Source organism: Pristis pectinata, chromosome 16 (assembly GCF_009764475.1).
Source record: "Pristis pectinata isolate sPriPec2 chromosome 16, sPriPec2.1.pri, whole genome shotgun sequence".
NCBI lineage: Eukaryota > Metazoa > Chordata > Chondrichthyes > Rhinopristiformes > Pristidae > Pristis > Pristis pectinata.
Window position 1 is genome coordinate 31,156,534 of NC_067420.1, and position 13,667 is coordinate 31,170,200.

At 42.2% G+C, this 13,667-nt stretch overlaps 1 protein-coding gene across 1 annotated transcript in view; it reads left to right on the plus strand.

Moving 5' to 3' along the window:
• Positions 1–6,984: 6,984 nt before the first annotated feature.
• LOC127578838 (phosphatidate phosphatase LPIN2-like) overlaps positions 6,985–13,667 on the plus strand; it is a 62,193-nt gene continuing 55,510 nt past the window's right edge. The window contains exon 1 of the mRNA XM_052031350.1: positions 6,985–7,184. The gene's annotated coding sequence lies outside the window, so the exon portion shown is untranslated. The remainder of the gene's footprint in view (positions 7,185–13,667) is intronic.

Here is a 13,667-nt window from a genome sequence, read left to right on the forward strand (position 1 = left end):
TGGGAAAAAATTCGATCCCTCAGCAGTTCAAGAAAGTAGCTCACCACCACCTTCTCAATGGGATTTGGGGATAGGCAATGAATGCTGACATCGTTAGTGAATCCACATCACATCGGTAAATTAAGAAAGGTCAAGACCAGTAACGCAAAAAAAATTGTCTGTTTATTACCAGTTTGCTGTTTGTTAAAACTTGTGCACAAAGTGCCTGTGATATATCAGAAATTACAACGATTACACTTAGGAAATAATTTATTGGCTGTAAAGTGGATTGGAAAGTCTGAAGGGGACACGTAAGGCACTACATATCTCCATCTTTTGTTCAAATTTAATCCCGAGTTAAAAAACTGAGTTTGTTATCTTCTTTTTCTTCTTGGGCGGACCTTTGGGACTGACGTTGACTTGCTTTCAGTCCCATTCTCTGGGTTCTAGGATGACTGATGGAGTCCATGTGGGACCCATTGATTGCCTACAGATTGGATGGAGATGCCTGACAGGATGGCTAGATGGGTAGCTTGTGAGGTGGTGCACTCCTTCTGCCAGTTATGCTGGTTTCCATGCAGTTCCTGAGCATGGACTCAGTGCCACCCTAGAAATTTCTCCACTTTCAGCGGTCATGAACCATGGATTCCCAGGAGTCAGTGGGGAATTTACAGTTTTTTTCAAGGAAGATTTGAGAACATCCTCAAATCTTTTCGTCTATCCACTTGGTAATCTCTCCCCATGACAGAACTCAGAATAAAGTGTTTGGGAGTCTGATGTTGGGCATAAAAGTGATGTATCCTACCCAATGAAGCCAACTAAGTGTAATTAGGGCCTCAAGTGCTGGGAATACTGGCCTGGGAAAGGATCCTGACATTGGTTTGTTTATGCTTCCATTAGATTTGGAAGATTTTGCACATACGCCATTAGTGATATCTCTCCAGTGTCTTGAGGTACCTGTTCAACTCTCAGAACCATTTAGGATGGTAAAGATCACTACTGAAAGGATACTGAAGTTTGTACTGGGTTTGAAGTCGATCTTCAAACACACTTTTCCTCAGTTGGCCAAACGCTATGCTGGTGCATTAAAAGAGATAGTGAACTCCATCATCAATATTTGCCTTTGTCATGAGTGACTCCTGAGATGTGGAAAGTGTCTCATGTTTTCCAGGGTCATACCATAAACCTTTATTATTGGATGGTGGGTGTTGTATAGTAGGGGCAGGTTGGTAGAGGATGTGTGTTGTCAGGATCCTGGGAAACAGTCCCAACAGTGACAGTAGATGCTTCACTATCATAGCTCAGAAGATCAAGATGCTTTGACATAGCCTTCACTGCCCTAAGTGGCATAGGATAGGTAAGAGATGGCCAGCTCGAAGAACAGGGCAGATTCCACTCGAGGCACTAACAAAAAGAGGAGCACCTTCTTCATGGAGAGGGCTTCACAATCAAGAATAAGCTTGTATAGCACCTCTGCGATACCCCCCTGTGCAATTGGAGAATGACTCATGACCTGGTAGCTCCTGGTAACAAGGAACCAACAAGTTATGGCCATCAGCACATACTGTATGACCCACCTTCAGAGCTTCAGAATGAAGCCTAGGAAACCTTGGCTTCGGTGACTAGTGGTGTTCCATGGGATCTGTTCTGGGACCCCTGCTCTCTGTGATTTTTATAAATGATTTGGATAAGGAAGTGGAAGGATGGGTTGGTAAGTTTTCAGATGACATGAAGGTTAATGGTGTCGTAGATAGTGAAGAAGGTTGTCATAGGTTGCAACGGGATTTAGACAGGATGCAGAGCTGAGCGGAGAAGTGGCAGATGGGGTTCAATCCGGAGAAGTGTGAAGTGATACACTTTGGAAGAACGAACTTGAAAGCAGAGTACATGGTTAATGGTAGGATTCTTAGCAGTGTGGAGGAACAGAGTGATCTTGAGGTCCAAAGTTGCCTCACAAGTGGATAGGGCATTTAAGAAGGTGTATGGTGTGCTGGCCTTCAGCAGGACTGGGTCTCGCCACGAAACGTCGACCATCCATCTCCCTCCACAGATGCTGCCTGACCCACCAACTCCATTGTGTGTTGATCCAGAGTCCCGGCATCTGCAGTCTCTTGTGTCTCCAGTACTTTTTTGATGTACTTGTACTAGTTGGTGATCCAGTGCAGATGATGACACACTGTTTTTTTTTGAACTAAAGCAAGGAGATGCAAGGAGATGTTTGGGGCTTGAACTGAATATTTCTGGGACATATACATTATACTATTCTGTTCACCAACAGTCTTATGAATCTGGGTAGCATTTTATGTTGAAGATAGTATATTCCCAGAATGGGGATTGGGACTTGAGCCAATGGTGAAACATCTCAGCTGAGATCTTGGTTGATGGATAGGTTGCTTTGGCAAGGGAAAATGTAAACTCCCTTGTAGATCCTGAAATGAATGAAAGGTTTTGTCCAGGGTTGTGCCATTAGGATGTGTTCTGGTAGATGTCATCATGAAGAAGGATTCGTACAACATTATTGTTCAATTTTATTGTACCAGGTAAAAGGTGCTCAAATCAATCTTAATTTTTTTCTGATTTAGATTAGTTGAAACAAAAGAAATAAAACATTAAAGTTGTTTTTTTAACTAATTAAAGATCAATCTTGATCATGGAGTTCCATCCTAGTGCTGGTCTTTTTACTGGGGTCAGTGGGATGTTTCTGTCACTGGTTCCCAAGGTAACATGTGACAGATGTAAACCTACTGTATCTGTTAAAGTTAAATAGTGAAAAAAAATTGAGAGACAAAATTAAATAAAAAAATAAATTCTGTTCACATTAATTGTACAAAGTTAACATCACAATTATAAAACTGATATCTGTGGGGTTATTTTTTCAATATATTGATCTATTTCAGTCTCACACTTGTAAACTGAAAAGTTCAAAAAGCAACAGTAAAAGGAAGATGAATTTCCATGAATCAATGTCACTGGTTCAACTTTAAAAAATATTCTTGTGGCACTGTCAGAGTATGAATCCATTTATGGCCTGGAAATAATCTGAAAGTACGAGAGCAAAGCAATGGTAGCAGTTTCAGAGCACCTTGTGATTTGGTGCCAAAACATTCCAGCAACTGATTGGACATTCCGACATCCATTCTCTGAATTAACTTAGTCTTATATTAAAATCAGCTAAATTCTCTCTCACCCTTAAGTTATCTTCACACAGAATGTTACAATTAAAATATATGCTCCTTAATTTTGTGTTTCAAAATTAAGAAAAAAATGTAGCCTCTGATTTAAAGTTCTTATCTTCTTAAAGTTGTCCTTGATTAAAAAAGGAGCCCAGAAACAGATTTCTACATGTACAGTTTGATAAAGAAACATCTTTTGGTGTTGAACTCTTATTCACTGGACCAATTTAGGATATTAGGTTGCAGGTGACTGGAAATGTGATAAACTCTGGGTAAGAGACTTACTCCCAAGGACCAATTGACCATTAGTTACAGCAAGATATAGATCAGATAGAAAGTTGGGTGGAACATTGGCAGATGGAATTTAATCTCGACAAGTGTAAGGTAATGCGTTTTGGTGGAGCACTAAAGAATGTTGATGAACAGAGAGACCCTGGGATTCAAGTCCATAGCTCTCTGAAAGTGGCAAAACAGGTAGATATGGTGATAAAGAAGGAATATGGCATGCTTGTCTTTGTAGGTTGGGCATAGAATATAAAAGTTGGGAGGCAACTCGACAAAACGTTGGTTAGACCATACTTGAAATATTTGTGTGCAGTTCTGGTCACCACACTATAGGAAGGATGTGGATGCACTGGAGTGATTGGAGAGGAGACTCGCCAGGATGTTGCCTGGATTGGAAGGCTTTAGTTATGGGGAGAGATTGGATAGGCTGGGTTTGTTTTCCCTGGAGTGAATAAACTGGAAGCTGACGTATTAGAGGTATATAAAGTTATAAGAAGCATAGATAGGGTAGATAGTCAGAATCTTTTTCACATGTTAGGGGTATCAAAAACAAGAAGGCATAGGTTTAAGGTGAGAGGAAGGAGTTTTAAAGGGGATTGAGGGGAAAGATCTTTACACAGAGAGCAGTTGATATCTGGAGTTCGTTGCCAGAGGAGGTGGTGGAATCTGATGCAATCACTATGTTTAAGAGATGTTTAATCAGGCATATGAATAGGCAAAGCATAGAAGGATACAGTCCTAATGTGGCAAATGAGATTCATGTAGATGGGCAAAAGGGGCAGCATGGACGTTTCTTGATCATTTCGGAGAACTAAAGAAAAGTCACATTTTCAACCTTTGCCAACCAAATTACAATATTTGGTCGAAGGGTTAGAGGGGAGATGAGGAAACATTTTTCCCTCAGGAAGTGGAGGGGGTCTGGGAACTCGCTGCCTTTGGGTACAGAAACAAGGATGTTTTGCTGCAACTGTACAGGGCCTTGGTGAGACCCCATCAGGAGTTTTATCTGAGGAAGGAGAATCCTGTCAAGGAGGGAGTGCAAGAAGGTTGATTCCTGTCATGGCAGAACTGACATCTGAGGAGAGATTGGATTTTTTAGATATATATTCACTGTAGGGGCTCTCACGGAAGTCTAAAAAACTCCAATAGGACTAGAGTGGCTCGGTAGAGGATGGATGTTCCTGATGCCTGGAGTGTCCGACACCAGGAGTCACAGCCTCAGGCTATGGACTATGTCATTTAGAACCAAGATCGGGGAAACTTCTTCATCCAGAGGATGGTGAACCTGTAGAATTCTCTACTACAGTGGGCAGTGGGGACCAGGTCATTAAATATATTGAAAACATTTCTTAATGCTAAAGTAATCTAGGGACATGGGGAGAAGGAGAGAATAAGGTCCTGAATTGGGGCAGGCACGGTCGTGTAGCGGTTAGCGTAACGATTTACAGTGCCAACAACCCGGGTTCAATTCCGGCCACTGTCTTTAAGGAGTTTGTATGTTCTCCCCGTGTCTGCGTGGGTTTCCTCCGGGTGCTCCAGCTTCCTCCCACGTTCCAAAGACATACGGGTTAGGAAGTTGTGGGCATGCTATGTTGGTGCCAGAAGCGTGGCGACACTCGCAGGCTGCCCCCAGAATATTTATGCAAAAGATGCATTTCACTGTGTGGTTCGATGTACGTGTGACTGATAAAGATATCTGATCTTATCTTTTCTGATCTGAATGGTGGAACAGGATCGAAAGGGCTCAGTGGTCTATTCTTGCTCCTATTTTATCTTATTCTATATTAAAAAGTACTTGGATGTATAATTGAGGAGTTGTAAACTACAGGGCCATGGACCTACTGCTGGAAGGTGGGATTGTACTAACTAGCCCTTTCTTGACCAGTTTGATGTGATGAACTGAATCGCTTCCTATGTCATAAATATCCTACAGTTCTTTGATCCAACAGCTGGAAATCTTTCTGCCTGCTTTAAGTTAAACAATGGTGGACTATGAAATGTAACTGCAAGGAACTGTTGTTTTCACCCTTCAGATATGAATAGGAGTAAGAACAATCAGCCATCATCTAAGTCAGCTTTCTCTATGTGATAGTAAACATTTAAAATTTAACATACCAGTTGCATGTGTTGGGATACTGCAGTATAGAGCTTATATCTTTTTAATGTAAGTGCACTTAGTAATATCTATGACCATTATTGCAAGAGGGTTGGAGTTTAGAAACAGGGAAGTATTGTTACAATTGTACAGGGTGCTGGCAAGGCCACACCTGCAGTCCTGTGCACAACTTTGGTCCCCTTATTTATGAATGAATGGCATGGAGGCAGTCCAAAAGATGTTAGGCTAATTCATGAGATGAGAGGGTTGTCCTATTGCTAGGAGTTAAAGAAATTAGATCTGTATTCTTTGGAGTTCAGAAGAATGAAGGGTGATCTTATTGAAACATATGAGATCCTGAGGGGGCATGACAGGGTGGATGACAAGATGTTTCGACTGGGGTGAGATTCTCTATGAGGGGGAACAGCGACAAGAGTAGTGGGCGGTCATTTATAACTGAGGTGCATCAGAACTTCTTCTCGCAGAGGGTGGTGAATCTCTGGAATTTTCTATCTGTGACTGGAACATTTGATTATTGCCAATCCTTCCAATTTCTGACACCTTCAACAGCACACAAGTAGCTGGAGAAACTCAGCGGGTCAGGCAGCTTCTGTTTAGGGTGAAGGATCTCTACCCGAAATGTCCACTGTCCATTTCTCTCCACAGATGCTGCCCGACCCGCTGAGTTCCTCCAGCATTTTGTGCGTTGCTCTAGATTCCAGCATCTGCAGTCTCTTGCAGTCCAAAGCAATGAACTATGGTGGGACCATCAATTATGATATTCTCATCCTCATTTTTAATCCCCTTCATGGCCTTGACTATCTTGACCCTCCCTTGGCTTATTGCCTGTGCCACAGTAATGTTATTATTTGGTGGCCTATAGACAACTCCCACCAGTTATTTTTTCCCTTTACTATTCCTCAGGGCAGGCACGGTAGTGTAGCGGTAAGCACAACGCTATCACAGCACCAGCGACCTGGGTTGAATTCCAGCCACTGTCTGTTAGGAGTTTGTACGTTCTGCCCGTGTCTGCGTGGGTTTCCTCTGTTTACTCCGGTTTCCTCCCACATTCCGAAGATGTACGGGTTAGGAAGTTGTGGGCATGCTATGTTGGCGATGGAAGAGTGGCGACATTTGCGGGCTGCCCCCAGAACACTCTATTGCAAAAGATGCATTTCACTGTGTGTTTTGATGTACATGTGACTAATAAAGATGTCTTATCTTGACCTACTCTCTCTTGTCTTTGTTGTTCCTTCAATGACATAGCAAATGATTGTTTAACTACAGCATGCATAAAATTTACTCTTCCTTTCAACACTTCTGCCCTCTCATCCATTGAGCAGCTGCTGCTACACCAACTCACGTTGGTTGTTCTTCCTGACTGCAATCACCGAAGGGACTCCCCATTTCTGCCCTTGAGTGACACATGAGGGCGTGACGCATAACCAGCGTGATGGCGTCACTGCGCAGCGCCCCGCCCTCGGAGGGCAGTGCTGGCGGATGTTGTGGACTTGGTCCCAGGACCGGTGCTTGGGCCCTGGCGACCGGCTCAGGGCGGCCGTCGCCGAGGGTTACTGGCCTTCTCTGTCCGGTGGTGGGCCTGTCTGTTCTGCGGCTGAGGCACCTTTCGCCGAGGTGCCGCTCGCCTGGTGGTAAGGGCGGCTCCTGCAGCAACTTTGCGTCTTTTCCCCCGAATGTCAACGGACAAAGTGCAGCAACATGGAGCCGGCAGGGTGTCGGCCTGGGGGGGGGATTGGATGAGGGAGAGGGCAGGCGGCTAGGGGAGAAGGGAGAGGTTGGGGAGGGAGGTGAGGGGGTGGGTGAGGAGGGAGGTGAGGGGGTGGGTGAGGAGGGAGGGAATGGGGAGGGGGTGGGTGGAGAGGGAATGGGTAGGGAGGGGTTGGGTAAGGGAGGGGGAGGGGCTGAGGGGTGGGGGGACTGAGAAAGGGGAGGGCTGAGATCCAGTCTGGGGGAGAGTTGGGGGGGGAGGGAGGGGGGGTAACTGAGAGCAGGGGTGGGGTATGCTGAGACCCTGCCTGGGGGTGGGGAGAGGCTTCTAGTGTGCCCTCAGGGGAAACCAGTTGCTGAACTCCAGGACATTGCAGCCTTATGTGTGGTCATCTTATGTGTGGTAGCAAGTAACATAGGGTGGGGGAATGAGAGCATTTGGGGGGTTGCTGGGGAATGGGAGCATGGGGCAGGGAACTAGAGAATGAGGGGGTGGGAGTGAGCAGGTGAGCAAGCAGAGGTGATATGGCACAAGAGGGTTTGAAGTACATTTCGTAGGGGCAGAGTAGTGGGAGTATGAGTTCTGTGATGATGAATAGCAGCAGATGGGGTAAGATACAAGATCGAGTGGATGACAGAAGTGAATGGGAGGGGGAGAGAGTGACTGGAATGGAGAAGGATAGGAGTCATGTGGGAATGGAACAAGGCCCCTCAGCCCACCGAGTCCACATCAACCACCACCAAAGATAAGCAGGGCAGAAGAGAGTGGCAGGGGGAGGAAATGAGTGACAAGATGGGTGTAGGGAAAAATGAGGGTGTGGCGGGAGAACAGGGGTAGGGACAAGTAACTGGAGGGAGAATGTGGGAGTACAACGACAGGAGGGAATGAGGGTGTGCAGGGAGGTGGGGAAGATGGTAGGATCAGAGGGAAAGGGGGAAGAAGGGAATGCAGGGGATGAGAGGGAGGGAATGGGTGAGGAGCAGAGAGGGTGAGAGGGAGGAAATGGAGAGGGAACGGGTGATTTGAGTGTTCATTGATTGTGATATTAATACTGGTGACCCTGCTTGGTGTAACGGCACTAATATGTGTTCAGCATGCTGGTATCTGTATTTTTAGTGATGATCCACAAGTGCTGCAGACTGAAGTTTCAAATGAGGAATGGCAAGCCCATAAAGGCATTTAAACTTTTCAGGGAGTCATATTTGGAGGAAAAATTCAAGGAGATTAAAAATCTATTTTCATTGCAGTATATTGATATAGTTGTTTATTGCTGCTTACTAAACAAAAAATGTGTTCTCAAATGTGTACTGATCTGTTTCCAAAGGGGCAGTTTTGTGTCCTTTATGAATCTGCGAATTAGGAGTGGGAGTTGGCTGCTTGAGCCTGCACTGTTTTTCAATAAGATCATGGCTGCTCTGATTGTAACCTCAGCTCCATATTCCTGCTTATCCGTTGTGACATTTCCACTCCTGGTTTATGAAGAACCTGTCTGAAAAATATTTGAAAACTTGACTTCCATTACCTTCAGAAAAAGGGAATTTGCCACTGCTGAGAGGAAAAAAAAATTTCATCTTTCTTAAACGGGTGATCCTTTATTATTAAATAGTGATTCTTAGTTCTAGATTCTTCTACAAGAGGAAGCATCTTTTCCACATTCACCCTGACAAGATTCCTCGGGATCTTTTATTTTCAGTGCAATGCCTTCTCACTCTTCTCAATTCCAGTGGATAAGTGCATAACATGTTCAACCTTTCCTCATAGGACAACATGTTGACTGCAGGTATCAGTTTAATAAACCTGAGAATTGCTTCCAACATGCTTGCATCCTCCTTTAATGAAGGAAATCAGTACCATTTAAAGCACTCCATATCTGGTCTTGTAAATGCTTTATATAACTGAAACGTGGCCTCTCCACTTTTATTGCTAGGGGAATGAAATACAAATGATAATATTCTGTTAGCTGACTTAACGGCTTACTGTAGCTGTGTAATAGCCTTTATGAATTATGTACTCGGACGGTTGGTTTCCTCTGCAGTCTCTTGCCATTTATGTAATGTGCTTTTTGTAAAATTTTTCCTTTCCAAATGGACGTTTTCCCACATTAAACTCAATTTGCTAGATCTTTGCCCACTCACTATGTATACCCCTTTGTAGCCTCATAATGTCCTGATTACAACTTACTTTCTTGCTGTCCTTTTCAGCAGCTAATTTAGCAACTATACCATTGGCCCCTTCATTCAAGTTATTTATATCCCTGTGGCACCCTGCTCACATCTGGTCAACCAGCAAAAGATCAGTTTATGCCTCCTGCTTTGTTTAGCCAGCCAGTCTTCTTTCCATGTTGGTATGTTACGTCCTACACCGTGAGCTTTTGCCTTTTTGCAATAGACTTTGATGCTGCACTCATATTTTCTGGAAACTGCATCCACCAATTCATCTTTTTCCATCCCTGATAAACTGGTCAAATGTGATTTCCCTTTCACTAAACCATGTTGATTTTGCCTGTTTATCTTGAATTGTCCCAAGTGCCCTGCAGTGATGTGTTTAATTGGCATCTAACATTTTGCCAATGACAGATGTTAGGCAAACTGGCCCATAGTTTTCTGCTACTGTTTCCTTCACTTTTTGAGTGAAGGTGCTACATTTGCTATTTTCCAATCTAATTTCCATTTGGTTGGGAAGTAACACAGTAGTATGGACATTACATTTTTGTTCCAAACCATACCAGTGGTTCTTTTGGCTAAAAGGAAAGTTGAATGGTAAACGGTGTCTCCTTTGATCATTATTGTTACTAAACTCGGACAAGAATAATGTCCAATTTTGGTTTTAAGCCAGATAATATTGATGAAATTAAACAAATATTTAAGTGATTTTGCAATGTTTATAAGCAATATTTTCTCATCAAGATATTATAATTAGTTCTTTTTTTAAAGTTTCTATTACAAGACCACTTATCACAACTAGTTAATGGGTCCCTGTGTGGCTGTTCATACAGAGATCTTGTTGCTGCCAATTTAAGCGCCTTATTCTGATTTTCTTTATTTTCCTTCCTCTTGTCTTGTGATGCCACTTTTGGACTTTGTTCTCTGTCACATAGCCTTTCATGATCCTTCATCCCACTGGTCACTATTCCCAGTTTATTGTTCCTGATTTTAATATCGATTACTGTCCCGTGAACAAGCCCATGGTCTTCCTGTCAGTGATTCCTGGTAGTTCTGGCTATGGTGCTTATTGCATTCTTAGAGATCAGTAATCCCAGCAGGCTCAACATTTGTGTCTGCAATCAACTTGTTCCTTGGGAGTTAACTTACCAATTTCCCCTAACCTGTCATGCCACATCTGTCACTTTTGTCTCTTCTTAACAGAAGATCACTACATATTTTTGTATTGTCTATTAGAATTTGACTTCTTCACAAACTGGGTTGAATTTATTAATAGAGAAACAAAGGACTGCTGATGTTGGAATCTAGATGAAAAACGCTATGATGCTGAAGGAACTCAGCAGGCTAGGCAGAATCCGTGGAAAAAAGCAGACACTCAATGTTTCGGGTCAGGAGAAGTGTCCTGACCTGAAACGTTGACCACCTGCTTTTCTCCACAGATGCTGCTTGGTCTGCTGAGTTCCTCCAGCATCATCCTGTTTGAATTTATGAATATCCTGGTACAAACAAAAATGGTAAATCTGACACTCAACTGATGACCTTGCCATCATTTTTAAAATGCCATAGCCTTTATCACCAGTTCACCCCATAGCACTTGTGCACACAGCTCAATTATTCCAGTTCTTCCACCTCTTAAAATCATCAATCTTCTGATTTTCTCTCTGGATTGTCCTTCCTTCTCTCTCAGCCTTTTGTGATTTTTGGGCAGAGTAGATCTCTACTGAATTCTCCTACTCTCCCTTAGCATCAATCAAATCATGTCTTTATAAATACCTATATTTCTAAAAACCCCTTTTGCCTGCCTGTGACATAGTTGTCCATTGCAACAAGATTTTTTCATTATTCCCTTTTTGACCAAATTTCCAAAATTTACTTCCTCACAAACCTCCCAAGAGTGATGATTTGACTTGGCAGACCATTTTATTGCCTCTCCCTTCTATGCTCTTGTAACTAACCAAGCAATTGCATTTCTCGCCTCTGACGTCTATTTTGGTCCTTCACCTTGCTCTTCTAAGCAAAGGGAGCTGTAACCTTGACAATGACTGGCCGAAGCCGCCATCATTTGATTTGTCACGATCAGTATAGGCACTACTCTGTCTTGTTTTATTTTTACATACTAGTCTTGGCTTTTTATCCATTATTAACCATCTGTTCAGACACCTTTCCCCCCACCTGCTTCACCCCCACTTCCAATAAGTGCAAAGTGCTCCTGAATTTTTTTTTGAATTAGAAAAGCCAGTGAAGCCTAGATTTGCTCTGATTATATTGCCATGTGTTAATGAGCACAGGCATGGAATCTTCTCCTAATATGGGTGTTATTTTAAGCTTGTCCTTCTTTAGTCTGCACAGAATAGTCAGTGATTTAGATTTTGGATGTAGTGGCTTCTCACACAAGGTATTTTGAAAACTTAGAGAATCTGTGCTCCCTAAAATAAGGCAGAGTTAATATCTTGCCTAAAAATACATTAGAAATTATTGTCATCATTTGGCAGCAGTTAGAATTACTGCTTTGTGAATTGTTCCATTAAATTTCAGAAGCATAGTATGGGATAGCACTCCTGCTGTTTCACCAGAACTGCTGTTTCGAATGTGATAGACTGCAGTTACACATTCCCACCCAAGTGCAACTTAACTTAATTTCCCAGGAAGAATGTGGTACAGTGACAGACATGATAGATTCAGGCTCAGGTCTGCCATTCCATCTGATCTAGTGTATGTGGGACCAGCTGGATTAACTCTCTAAAAGAATTGAAGAAGAAAACCTGAAAATAATGATTTGTTTTTAAACTACGTTAGACATTTTAAGAAACGGTCTCAGTATCATTTAAAAGCGGCAGCTGAAAAACACATTTTGTACAGATGAAAATGTGCAGGGGGAATTCATGCCTAAAGTAAATGTGTATGAAGCATTGCATATTAAAGAGCATGTTTATGATATTTTTTTAATCATCACTGAAACTTGCCTTGAGTTCTGGTGACTGGCTATAGTTGCTTAATATCTGCATAAGACAAACCCATGGAGAACTAAAATTACTGGATTTAAAATCTAGTGATGGGGGAATTTGTTTATTGCTGTGTATTTTCCTGACTCTTCATCTGGTTTTCTTGAGTGCTGTTACAGCTGCAGCTATTCATATTGATGAAGCAGCATCATAGCTTTCCTATGCACAGCACTTTTCTTACTATAGTAATATTGTGGTGGTCTTCATTGCATTGGTATCTCTGCATGTTTTCTGTCAAAAATGCAGTCATCAGTCTGGACTTGTTTCGTGGTTGGCTTCCACAGCACACCTAGTTTGCAAACACAAGTTACTCGTTTCATTTGCATGCTTCGATACAATGCCGCCTTTCCCCTGTCAGTAGAGAACCTTCCTTGTACATTCAGCAAAGCTGTATTTCCAGGCAATTTACATTTAATCTTTCAAGAAAGCGATTTGAAAATCTGTTTCCTTCTATCACCAGGAAGATTTTTGTATAAAGGTTAATTAGGGGACAATAATACAATTTTAAATTAAATTTTACAAAATTGTATAAATAACGTTCTGAAACAATAATCATAGAAATTCATGGCTCAGTCAATGACCATTACTGGCCAAGGCTAACATCATTAGAATTGGCCACATAGACACTATTTTGGCTTTTGCATACTACTTGTTGGATATAATTCTTGGCTTTTTATCCACAATTACCCATCTGCTCAAACACTTCTTCCACCTGCTCAGCCCTCCCATCCAACACTAAGTGCAAAGTGCTTCTGGACTTAGCTCATTGTGTCCACTTCCATTATTGTTGACAAATGAGCTACTGGGTCAAATTGTACTTTTCCACTCTTCAGTTTAGTCTTGCAGGTTGTATAACATCAAGTACTCAGCTGTTGCATTGATACTTTGTCAAAAATATGTTCTCCGATTTAAAAATGAGGGTCAAATGTTCTTGGCAGTTTGGATAAAGAGAATTTAAATAAAAAGTTGATTATAAACCTGAGGTTGTAAATCCTCACCTAATAGATTACCTTTCCTTAATATGTTAAGGAGGTTAGTCATGTACTGTGGTCCTAATAATATATCTTTATGTACATCGAAACTAACAGTGAAATGCATCTTTTGAATTCGTTTCAAGTAGCATCAAATTTCTGAGGGGTTTTGTCAAGCTTTGGCATCAATGTAATAACACTACTCTTGTGGTCAAAAGTGCCTTAGTCATTTTGAATATGTTTAGTTGTGGGTCTTCACAGCTCAGCTGGT